Here is a 12030-nt window from a genome sequence, read left to right as displayed (position 1 = left end):
AAGAAGGCTAACTGCTCAACAAAATTTGCCCTCTTATGACAACATTTGAATAGCTTGGGACCCTCTCACACGTGATTGGGATACCCGAGCAAAAATTATACTTCGAGAATTTCATCAGCCCAAGCTACCATTAAGCTTCTAGGCCAGTGGCTTTCAGCCTTCTTAATGCTGTGGCCCTTTACCACAGTTCCTCATGTTGTGGTGACCCCCTAACCATAAAATTAATTTTGTTGCTACTTCATAAATTTAACTATGAATTGTAACATAAATACCTGTATTTCAGGTGGTCTTAGGTGACCCCTGTGAAAGGGTCTTTCAACCATCAGAGGAGTCACAGAAGTCACAGGTTGAGAACCACAGTTCTAAGCCTTTGCAAGAACCTCTCCTCTTCCACGACCTTCACTGAAGTCATGTACCTAATCTATACAGCTGCAGATTTCTTCTTCTTCTGAATAAGAGAACCAGTTCCATTCAGGAGATATCTCCAGCAGCACACCTTTAACAAGAGCCGTTCTTAGCACAACTGCATCTGAGGGTGAGTGCAGACTCCTAAGCAGGTGATGAGACCATAGCCCAGGATGCTCCAAAATGTAAACACAGAGTAGGAGAAGGGATCTGCAAAGAATCCATGGGACATGACTGTCAGAATATCAGATCAAACGGAAGAGTCCTGGGAATCTGAGTGGATAAAAGAGTTATAAATCTGGGAAGTGCAACATTCAGCATTCAGAGACATCTAAGAACCTTAGCAGATGTTACAAATGTGTTACCATGGCTTCTACATTCTTGAAAATAAAATAATATCCACATAGAGAAAGTTTAAAATGTCTGTATTTTATAGCAGATGGTAGAAAGAGGGGGGGGGGGGTTGAAATGCTATGAAGCAAGATATAAAAAGTGGTTGCTTGCATTTGATTTTATATTCTGTGCTGGAGGATATTTCCAAATCTTCATAGATACTAAGCAAGAAGTTGGGAGAGTTACATTTAAATAATGACAAAAGAAAGGGTTGTTAAGTGATTTGCTTGTTAGGTATACACCTTTAACCTAGGATCTTAAAAATGGACTTGAATGTGCCACCAATATAAACTAGTAGTGGGTCTCTCTGATGTCCAGTATTGATGGAAGCAGAGATAGTGGTAAAACTTGACTTATTTATTCCAATCACAGTGGGGGAGGGGGACACAGTGACATAACCACCTAACGACTCTTAATGGCCAAGTGCAGGTGGTATTGTAGAAAAAACTCATAATCACTTGAAGTAATGTAATAGGAGGAACCTTGACCATAATTTCATTTACACTAGGGAATGAATCTCTGATGTTTGGCCCCACCCAGTGGCTATTTTCACTGTCCACCCAAAGCAGAGTGGGATTTATTCTCAGAAGATCCAATATGACATGTTATGGTTTTGAAGTGTAAAATAAGAGATTTTAGGAGTAGTGAATGCCAAGTGTAAGGCTCAAGGATGTCAAACCAAAAGTTTTCTTTCTTTTTAAATCTGGGGAGACTAGGTAATAGATCATGGAGCTGATGTCCAGTCTCAGAGACTCTTACTTGACCACTGTGGCTCCTCTACAGACTGAATGGGTGTTGAAGCACAAGCATGAATAATGCAGCCCATTAGCAGCTCCAGCTGCCCGGTTAGGCACAGAATTGACAAGAGCTGATCACTAAGGTTTTGTGTTATTTGCATTGATTTTGTTAATACGCCTTTTTTTTTTTTTTTTACAGCATGTAATACTATGTAATAGAAGGAAAATTAGTTGTTACACGGAATGAACTGAAAACTGCAATAATACACAATTTTGTTGTAAAGATAAATTAAACATCTTCTCCACTGTTGTAGGATTATTGTTTAAAGAAATATGTAAAACTAAAATATCGCAGAAAATGTCACATTGATATATTGCATTGATCATTTGTTAGACAGCTTAAGCAACAAGCGACTGAATGACAGATATAAACTCTTGTAATGTTGAGGGGGAATTAATATGTGACTCTTAGGAAGTGAGTCATCAGACTGCCTGACCATTCGGAAAGTGAGCCAAATGTATGCTTCCCTTGCTTCCCCTATGTGTTTAGGACCTAGTGACTTGAGACATTGGTTCTTTTTTGTTTGTTTGTGTTTGTTTTTTATTAATTTATTCATATTACATCTCAATGGTTATCCCATCCCTTGTATCCTCCCATTCCTCCCTCCTTTCCATTTTCCCTTTACTCCCCTCCCCTATGACTGTGCCTGAGGGAAACTTCCTCCCCCTGTATATGCTCATAGGGTATCAAGTCTCTTCTTGGTAACCTGCTATCCTTCCTCTGAGTGCCACCAGGTCTCCCCATCCAGGGGACGTGGTCAAATATGGGGCACCAGAGTTTGTGTGAAAGTCAAACCCCACTCTCCACTCAACTGTGGAGAATGTCCTGTCCATTGGCTAGATCTGGGTAGGGGTTTGAAGTTTACTGCCTGTATTGTCCACTCCTAGGAATATACCCAGAAGATGCTCCAGCACACAACAAGAATATTTTCTCAACCATGTTCATAGTAGCCTTATTCATAATAGCCAGAACATGGAAACAGCCTAAGTGTCCCTCAGTAGAAGAATGGATATAGAAACTGTGGTACATATACACTATGGAATACTACTCAGCTATTAAAAACAAGGAATTCCCGAAATTTGTGGACATATGGATTGAACTAGAAATGAGCATAATGAGTGAGTTACCGAGAAGCAGAACGAGTCAAATGGTATATACTCACTTATATCTGGACACTAGCCCAAGGGGCATGTCCCATGAAAGTCTTCACTTACCAGGAAACTGGGACAGAGGGGAGGACATCCTACTGGGACTCTAGATGAGAGAAGCATGGGAGAATGGCAAAGTAGAAGGATCCAGAGGGTCCTAGAAACCTACAAGAAGAACATTATGATAGGCAGATTTGGGCCCTGGAGACATTGGTTCTTTAACAAGTAGATGTTAATCTGTTTATTAACATTCTCAATGACACCTGGGTGATTACGTTTTCCTCATCCTTGAAAAATAGGACTCTTAAATGTGGAGAGGTCCTTGTCCCCAAATGAAGTCATCAGCAAATGTTACATTAGAAGTCAGGACTGTGACTAGATCATATACAACTAATTGTAGCCAGGCCTTATCAAGAAAGTAGCCGATATTCAAAGAGAGTGGATTCTTGTATCACCAAAGGTTTATTCTGGCCATCAAAGCTATGTTGCTTCTCTCCTCATAAAAAGGGAATTTAAAACTCTTCTAAGGATGTTTCACACACACACACACACACACACACACACACACACACACACACACACACACACATCATGTGTCTGTGTATTTAGTTTCTCTTACTTTGCACTTTTATGGTGAGAAATTTCAGATTAAAAGTGAGGCATCAAAAGGAGATCAAAGTAGATGTACAGGACAATAAATCAAACAAGAACTCACAGAAAGACTTTCGAATGATTGACAACTTCTGAAGCAGAATACAAAGAAGAAGCTTTGAGATGGGGTCAGAGTTGGAGGCAAGGAAGAAAGGAGCAGATTTCAGGAGATCTTACATATTTTGCTAAAATTCATCCTTTCCCCCAAAGAAGGGAAGCTAATTACAGAGAGATAATTGAGATAGCTGTTGCATTAAACCGGTCACAAAACTGTGAGTACCTGATGGAATATCGAGACACTGAGAACAACTGAATGGGCCTGAGAAACGCTAAAAAGGTAATTCTGTAAACCAGTGAGGAGCAGGAGTTGTATTAGAATCAGGCACGGGCTGTGGTTTATACAATGCTTATTGCAATGACAGCTGCTAGAAGAGTTCATGGAATAACGTTCATTGGGTATTCACTAGGTTAATTTTAAGTGATAAAATAATTTAATTTTAAATGATGTTCAGTCGTTTATATCTGGATCAAACTAGTAAATGAGTAAAGTGGCCATATTGCTATGCTATTGTATCCCTGCCACTCTCAAAAGATATGTGTATTTGACATTCTTTTCAATATTAATTAATTATTTATGTATATGAATGATCTGTCCTCATGCATACCAAAGGAGAGAATCAGATACCATTACATATAATTGTGAACCACCATGTCATTTCAGGGACTTGAACTCAGGACCTGTGGAAAAGTAGCCATTGCTCTTAACCTCTGAGTCATTTCTCTAACCCTGTATTTAGTATGCTTTGGTCCCATATATTGGTATAGAAATACATGTTAAGTTATCTATCTCACAGTTAGATCAATTTTGATACACTCTTTCTGTCTCCCTCTCTCTAGCCGCCCCCCTCACAATATATCTTTTTTCTATTACAGGGAACATAATTTATAGCCTCATAATGAATTTGATAACATTTAGTGAAATAGAAATATATGGCAAGGGAAAAATTCAGAGTATATGCATTCCATTTATAAGGAGGCCCAGAAGTCTTCTTATAGTTCAGGCAAATTTTCTGTGCATTTGAGTTTAATGAACTATTTCAAATTCTGGCATCTGGACAGCTGTTCTCTCAATTAACGATCTCACTCATGCTTTTTCAAGTGAACTGAGCTTTGTAGACGTCATTACATAGAGAATCTCATTTCATTAGAGGATGGCAGTGTTTGGGAAACATGTACTTATGTAAAGGCACAATCCCTATGTCCCTGTTGAGTCATGTTTGTTCCATTTCTGTCCCTACTTATAACCTTGTCTCCGCTTTTTGAAGCAAACTACCTTAAGTCACCTACTTTCAAGGTCAAATATCTTGCATTTTGTAGTTACTGCTTCTTTTCTGTTCTCTAGTTTATAACTCAAATTATTCAGTCTTTTTATTGACGCTTGCAACATCTCATCATTATTCACAACTTCTATTTTTGTTTTCTAACCTACTTAATTAAAGTTTATTCTACTTGACCAATTTATATTCTTGTACTTTGAGCTTTGACAAAGATTCACACCTCTGTAAAACAAAGCATTGAGTGGTTTCTAGCTTGGGGCTACCATGGGAAGATTTACTATGAGCACACAAGCAAAGGTTCGGGGTAATAATGTTTTTTTTTTTTTTTTTTTTTTTTTAAATTAAGTACACAGGAGTAAAATCATGGGGTCATTGCTTTTCTCAATGTAAAACACAAGGTCAAAGGACCATGAAGTTATACCTGTCCTAACCATAAGACACTGTTTATTTCCACAAGAACAATGAGAGTTAAGCATTAAATCACAGGGTGGGTAACCAAATTATAATAAGGAGCATAATCAAGGTTAGTGTTTCCCTTCTTTGTGAAAAATTTGATCATTTTAATTTGGAACTATTTATTTATTTATTTATTTATTTATTTATTTATTCTTGTTACATCTCAATGTTTATCCCATCCCTTGTATCCTCCCATTCCCCCCCCCCCATTTTCCCATTATTCCCCTCCTCTATGACTGTTCCTGAGGGGGATTACCTCCCCCTATATATTCTCATAGGGTATCAAGTCTCTTCTTGGCTACTTGCTGTCCTTCCTCTGAGTGCCACCAGGTCTCCCCCTCCAGGGGACATGGTCAAATGTGAGGCACCAGAGTACGTGAGAAAGTCATATTTTTTTATCCAACGGCAGAAAGGATTAATTTTTAAATTAGTTTGCTAAAGTCAAGTATGGTAACATTTAAGTACTAAGTCGTGTTAGAATATGAAGAAATGTTTACATCTCTCAGGCCTAACCCTACCCCAAAACAAATCTCATATTTGGTAGCTAATAAACTATCTCACATTCCTGCCCACTTTCTCAATTACTGTAGCTTGAACAAAGATCTTCACATTACAGTAAAAAGACCTCAATCAATACTAGTTTGGATTGCTTAAAAAGATCACTGGCAGAATCAGTTAAAATAATTCAAAAAGCAGAGGAATTTATCACAGCCAGCTAATTATTCTGGAGGCTCCGACCCTCATGATTGAAAGGTTTCATGCTGTTGTAAATAAGCCCTTTAAAGATGCCTTTAAAAAAGAGGTAGTGCTAAGTGTTACCTGATAAAGGTCACAAATCTGTGCTTGCCTGTTAAATGGAGGAGCCACAGGAGAGGGTGCTCGGAGCAAGTGAGATCATCATGTACGGAGTCCAAACCTGTCATTTAGACAATTTTACAAGAAATGCCGTGTGAGAGGTATTAAATGACAGGCATTGATGATGAAGGAAGGAAAGTGTTTGAGGATTCTTTCAAATGATGAAACACTTAGTGAATTAAGTAAAAGACATATTTGATCTTTAAAAAAAGACAAAAACGCATCCCACATTAGGGAAATTCAAAATCGCCTTATATTTGGCCATACACGGTATTTGCTAGATCTATTAGACCTATTTAGGTAAGTAATGTGTTTTAAAAATATATTTTATTAATTGATTCATATTACATCTCAATGGTTATCCCATCCCTTGTATCCTCCCATTCCTCCCTCCCATGTTCCCCTTACTCCCCTCCACTATGACTGTGACTGAGGGGACCTCCTCCCCCTGTATATGCTCATAGGGTATCAAGTCTCTTCTTGGTAGCCTGCTATCCTTCCTCTGAGTGCCACCAGGCCTCCCCATCTAGAGGATGTGGTCAAATATGGGGCACCAGAGTTTGTGTGGAAGTCATCCCCACTCTCTACTCAACTGTGGAGAATGTCCTGTCCATTGGCTAGATCTGAGTAGGAGTTCGAAGTTTACTGCACATATTGTCCTTGGCTGGTGCCATAGTTTGAGCAGGACCCCTGGGCCCAGATTTGCCCATCATAATGTTCTACCTGTAGGTTTCTAGGACCCTGTGGATCCTTCTATTTCCCCAGGGACATGACCTGTCTTTTGGAGTCTGTGGAAGTTAGCAGTTTCAGACATACTGTGCTTTCTAGTCTAAGGAAAGTGTTCATTTTATTAGCAACATGATGAAGAGGGAAATTACCCATGAACAATGCAGCTTTTTTTTATAGCCTAGGGCAGAATTAGTGGGTAAAGGGAGGATCAAATCACCAGTGGTATCATTATTTCAAAGCCACAGAAATGCCTTCAGAATTTTGAAAATAGACTTAAAGTGTAAAACACTGAAAATAGCAAGTATGGCTCCTTACACCCCCACTGTGTGTGTGTGTGTGTGTGTGTGTGTGTGTGTGTGTGTGTGTGTGTATGTGTGGTGTAAACACAGACAGAAGAATCTACACAGGCTGTGTATGTGCTTCATATGTATTTGTCTAATATGGGCTTCAAGATTACAGAAGTGGGAAGAGTTTGGTATAGGTATAAGTTAAGGCCCTTTGTGTTACATACTGGAATCAACAATTAAGTGAACATTGGCTTGCCAAGAGTTGGGAGTTTTTCTAGCTTTAAAATATCCCAAAGTTAAAATTATCTCCCACTCAAAAATGTATGATATTAAAATAACCTCCAAGCACACATATGAATATATTGAGGTAATACGGCTGAATATGCATCTGGGAACACGTGTATCAAAATCGTGACAAAATGTGACAGATAGATGCGGGAGGTGACTGAAGTACACTATCTCCAGCCTTAGAAGACTAAGATATTTTTCTAAAATACTTACATGTTATTCTCCATGATAAGAAATTTAATCTCAGACAAGTAATTTGTTCAAGGTCACACAAGTAGAACTAAGAGCCCAAAACTCTGTATTGTTATCAATTAAATTTAAAAAGTCATGGAAAAGAGGGGAAAGAGTTAGGAGGGGGTAGAGGGTAGAGAGAGGGATTGGGGGAGAGAGAGAGAGGGAGAAAGGGAGAGAGAGAGAGGGAGAAAGAGAGAGGGAGAGTGAGAGAGAGGGGAGAGAGAGGGGGTAGAGAGAGGGAGACAGAGAGAGAGAGAGAGAGAGAGAGAGAGAGAGAGAGACAGAGACAGAGAGAGAAGAAACAAAGCTGTGTTCTATTCAACTATTCAACAGTGTTGAGGCCCTAGAAGGTACTCAGTATTACCCTAGATGAGGATGTTTTCAGCACTTCAGTAGATGTTACTGCCTCCAAAGATACATATGTTTCTTCCCAAACTCTATTTCTCTGCGGTATTTTTAGGTATTTTTATTTTTATGAACTGGAACCACATACACATAGCAACTTGACTTTTAAAATCTAAAATAGGAAGCACTAAGTGAACTCAGTGAGTTTAAGCAACAGCAAAGAAAAGAAGGCAGAGGATGTGGGCAAAGTTTGAAGTCAAATAATGAGGGAAAGGTTTGAGCAAATATATTCCACGTGTGTATGTCCCTCTCAAACACTGAAAAAAAAAATGAGACATGCTACTTCGTTAATCATTATAATCAATGATGAAGTTTTCCCAAGGGGTAAAGAAATGGTGACAGTGTAGTTATTGGGAGAAAGGTGGGAGGGAGTGGAAACTGTGGTTGGGGTGTATTCATTGAAAGAGTCTGTTTTCAATTAAAAAAAAAATAAACAAGGTATGTTTCTTGAGCAGTGATACAAAATTTTAATGAAATTCAGTGTTTGTGTCACATAAATGCAAGCTAATGTCTAAAATTTTTGCTGCATAAACATAGAACCCCCTTCTGATATACTATACTGTCAGAAACGCTTTAGAGGTGCTCAGCTGTCACTGACCTTCTGTTGGACTACAGTGAAAGCATCGTTACTGGACTCTCCATACCCATGCCAAGTCCGTCCACTTCATTCTTGAGGTTGCATTCAGAGTCTTCTTTGTGGATCTGTACAGTACTGAGTCATGCAAAACTCCAGCAGTATTAAGTGTTGGCTTCCCCAGATACTATTACTACCTTTAACTCAGGAGCCATTGGAGGCTGATGGCCACCTGGGTGTGGGGAGTTGGGAATGTGGTCTCTCCTGGACCACCCATGCCCCAGTTGGTAGTCCTATCACATGTCCATAAAGGCTGAAAAATAATTGGCCTCGTGGTTATTAAGAAAAGACAAATGGTGAAGGACAGAAACAGAGAAAAGGGGTGAATCTGGGAAAATTTAGGGTAGGATTTGGTATGAATAATATAAAAATACAGTGTATGGCATTCTTGAAAAAATAACCAAAATATTACAAATACAAATATTGCAAATAGGTTGATTTTTAGTTTCCCGTTTGGAGCCTTCGGCAGCAACACACTGTGAGGGCAGAAATCTTTTCTTAGACTGTGCTTCTAAATGGAAAAGCAGGCTAGCTTCGGGCTGTGCACTCCCTGTGCCCCTTCTGACTGCTGAGCTGCTGCGTCACAGAGTTTAACTTTCCACACATCTTTGGATTCTTGCACCTCCCTGTTGCCCTTCTGTACTTTGGCATGTCGCACTCTTTCCCACGCTGACACGCCCTTCTAATTACAACCTGGGGCCCCTCTGTTAAGCATGGTTTCCTGACCTCCTAAAGACTGAGTAGCTCTCTAGTTTGCAGATGAACGGGTGCCTCTTCCCTTATTTCAGACTGCTTATTGGCATGGTGCTTGTACAATCATCTGCAGATGATGACAATTGTCTCTCCTATTAAACTTCCAGCTTCACGAGTGCATGAACTCGCTAAGCTACTGCTCACGGCTATGATTTGGACATAGTTTATCCCGCTAATGTTTTAGGTGCTGAAAGAACCCTGGGTCTTAGGGTGGTAGTACTGAGATGTTGGGACATCTTAGGGAAGCAATTTAGTGACAAGTAGTCTCTAGGCTCACCAACCGACTGATGTCCGGGTCCAGTAGTGTTTTGGCTCTGGTAGGAGTAAATTAGTTCCCAGCAGATCCTTGATTTCTTGCCTCCAATTTTGGTTAATGTTGCATATATTTCCACTACATGGTTGTACAGCCAGGCTCCCTTGATCAGGACATTGATGATGGACTATTTGGACTTTCTCCGCAAAATAAAACCCATCTCCTTCCATCTTTGAAATAAGTTATGTAGCTCAAGTATTATAGCAATGCAGAATCAGTCAGGACACACATACTGTATTTCCAGCTCAGTGCTCATTCTATAGCAGATGACTAAGAAATCTTTATTTAATCACTCAGCCCTAACTTGTTCTTGTTTCCATGACAGTGGGGAGCTGATGCCACCAGAAACTGGTGTGCACAGGCTAGGCTCTGTCCCCTGGGGCATTTTAAAATATAAATAATGTCAGCATGCTACATTGGACCCAAACAAGGGCATCTTGGTGAAGAGCCAGCACTGGAAGGAAGTGCCCTGTGGCTGAGAGGGATGCAATAGGATATGATCCCAGAGTTTCACAATACCATTTAGCATGACAATATCTTGGAACTTGACCTGAAGAATGAAGGCAGCATTATAACGAGGAGAGCCATGTCAGAAGTCAGGTCTTTGAGCCAATACCACCAATATAAATAATAACAATCAGAGCAGTAGTAAGCCCATCATTGTTATTGGCAGTATTAAAAAGCAATGGGATATTGTCCAGAGGCCAAAGTCTGAGAGGGTTAGAAATAGGCAAGGAATTGGAGTGCAGGGTCAGCTAGAATACGAAGGTCATTCTAACAATGTGAGTCAGTTGTGGACTGGGAAGTCTGCTACTGAGTGGCAGAAGCCAAAACTGCTGAACATTAGCACATGTCATTTTGCTCCAAGAAATCTTCTCTAAATACGGCCTCTGTGTCTGCCCTATGGCTTTGGACAAATCCTCATTAGTCTTCAGTTACAATCTATGAAAAAAGGGTAGGATTAAGCATGTTTGTGGTCATTAAGTGACATAAATTATACAAAATATGCACAACATATGAGATGATACTTACCTAAATGTATTCATGCTTTTTTTTTTTTTTTAATGTTCTTAGAGCAGCACTGGGAATTGAATTTAGGATCCTGTGTATGTGAGGCAATAACTCTTCCCGTGGTGCAACCTCAGCCCTCAAAACAAACAAACAAACAAACAAAAAAACCAGCATCATTCAGAAGATATCATTTTAAATAGATTTAATTTAAAATTGGTTCAATTTAAGTGATACTATTTTAAAATAGACTTTAAAAGAATAACATGTCATAGATGGCAGAAAGGTTAGGAATCATTAAGGAAACCAGCATGTCATCTTGAATAAATTATCTTCATTTTTTTTTCCCTCCTCTTTTGAGAAAAGTTTCTGTTTTCTGTTTATGCTGAATTCTTGGGTTCCTCAGAAACATCCATTAGGCAAATGACTGGCCCATTCCTCCATTTTTCAGCGTGCAAGAGGAGCCTTGGAAGGTGATGCTGCAAAATCAAAGTCCACAATCAAAACAGATTTCAAGGAAAGCATGAGAGACTGAGAAATCGGACAAGAGAGCTCTTGTTGCTCACCGCTTAATTTACTTGATTACGGGACCTTTCCAATGACACCATAATTAGCATGCCAGTGAGTACCCTTGGCTAATTGTTTATCTCTCTCATTATTTTTCCACTTTTATAGATGAGGGGATTGGGCCACAGAGAGGCCAGTTATATATTTTTCCTGAACATGAACATTGTGTTTGAATTAAAATGAAAACATAGCTGTAAATATCAAACACGGAGAACAAGAAAATCAAGTGTGCTGCATGCAAAGGTCTCAGTGATTCATTGAGAACTTATGCTGCTTACCTAATGAAAAAATCCATCCCCTTTGTCTTTAATTTTTAAGGTTAGACATGTATATGACATGGAAACAATAAAGGCATGTTCCTAGCCCAGTCTGTCTCTGGAGCTTCTACATATAATTTGTCAAGCTTTAAATATAGGCCGGACTATCAATATGAGACTGTTTTCTTGAAGTTATTTCCCGATCTACTTTATGAAACACATCAGAATCCCCAGGGGATTCAAATACATAATGTATATATATCTTATCCAAAGATGTCTCGTTTCTCATTTTCATGAATGGAGACTGTTTCTCTGTCTATGTATCAGAATGGAAAGTACCTACTCAGATCAACATAGCAATGGCGATTTTATTTTACTTCATTTGGTTTTAGTATAAACAACAGATTTTTGTTTCATAAAGTTCTAAGGCCTGAAAATTCATGATGAAGTCTAATATTCCAATATTCTTGTGGGTGGAGCACCTGTTCTTTGTTACGCTAGGCTCCTGTCCA

This window comes from Acomys russatus, chromosome 26, assembly GCF_903995435.1.
Source record: "Acomys russatus chromosome 26, mAcoRus1.1, whole genome shotgun sequence".
Classification (NCBI taxonomy): Eukaryota; Metazoa; Chordata; class Mammalia; order Rodentia; family Muridae; genus Acomys; species Acomys russatus.
Note: the sequence above shows the minus strand (reverse complement) of the source record.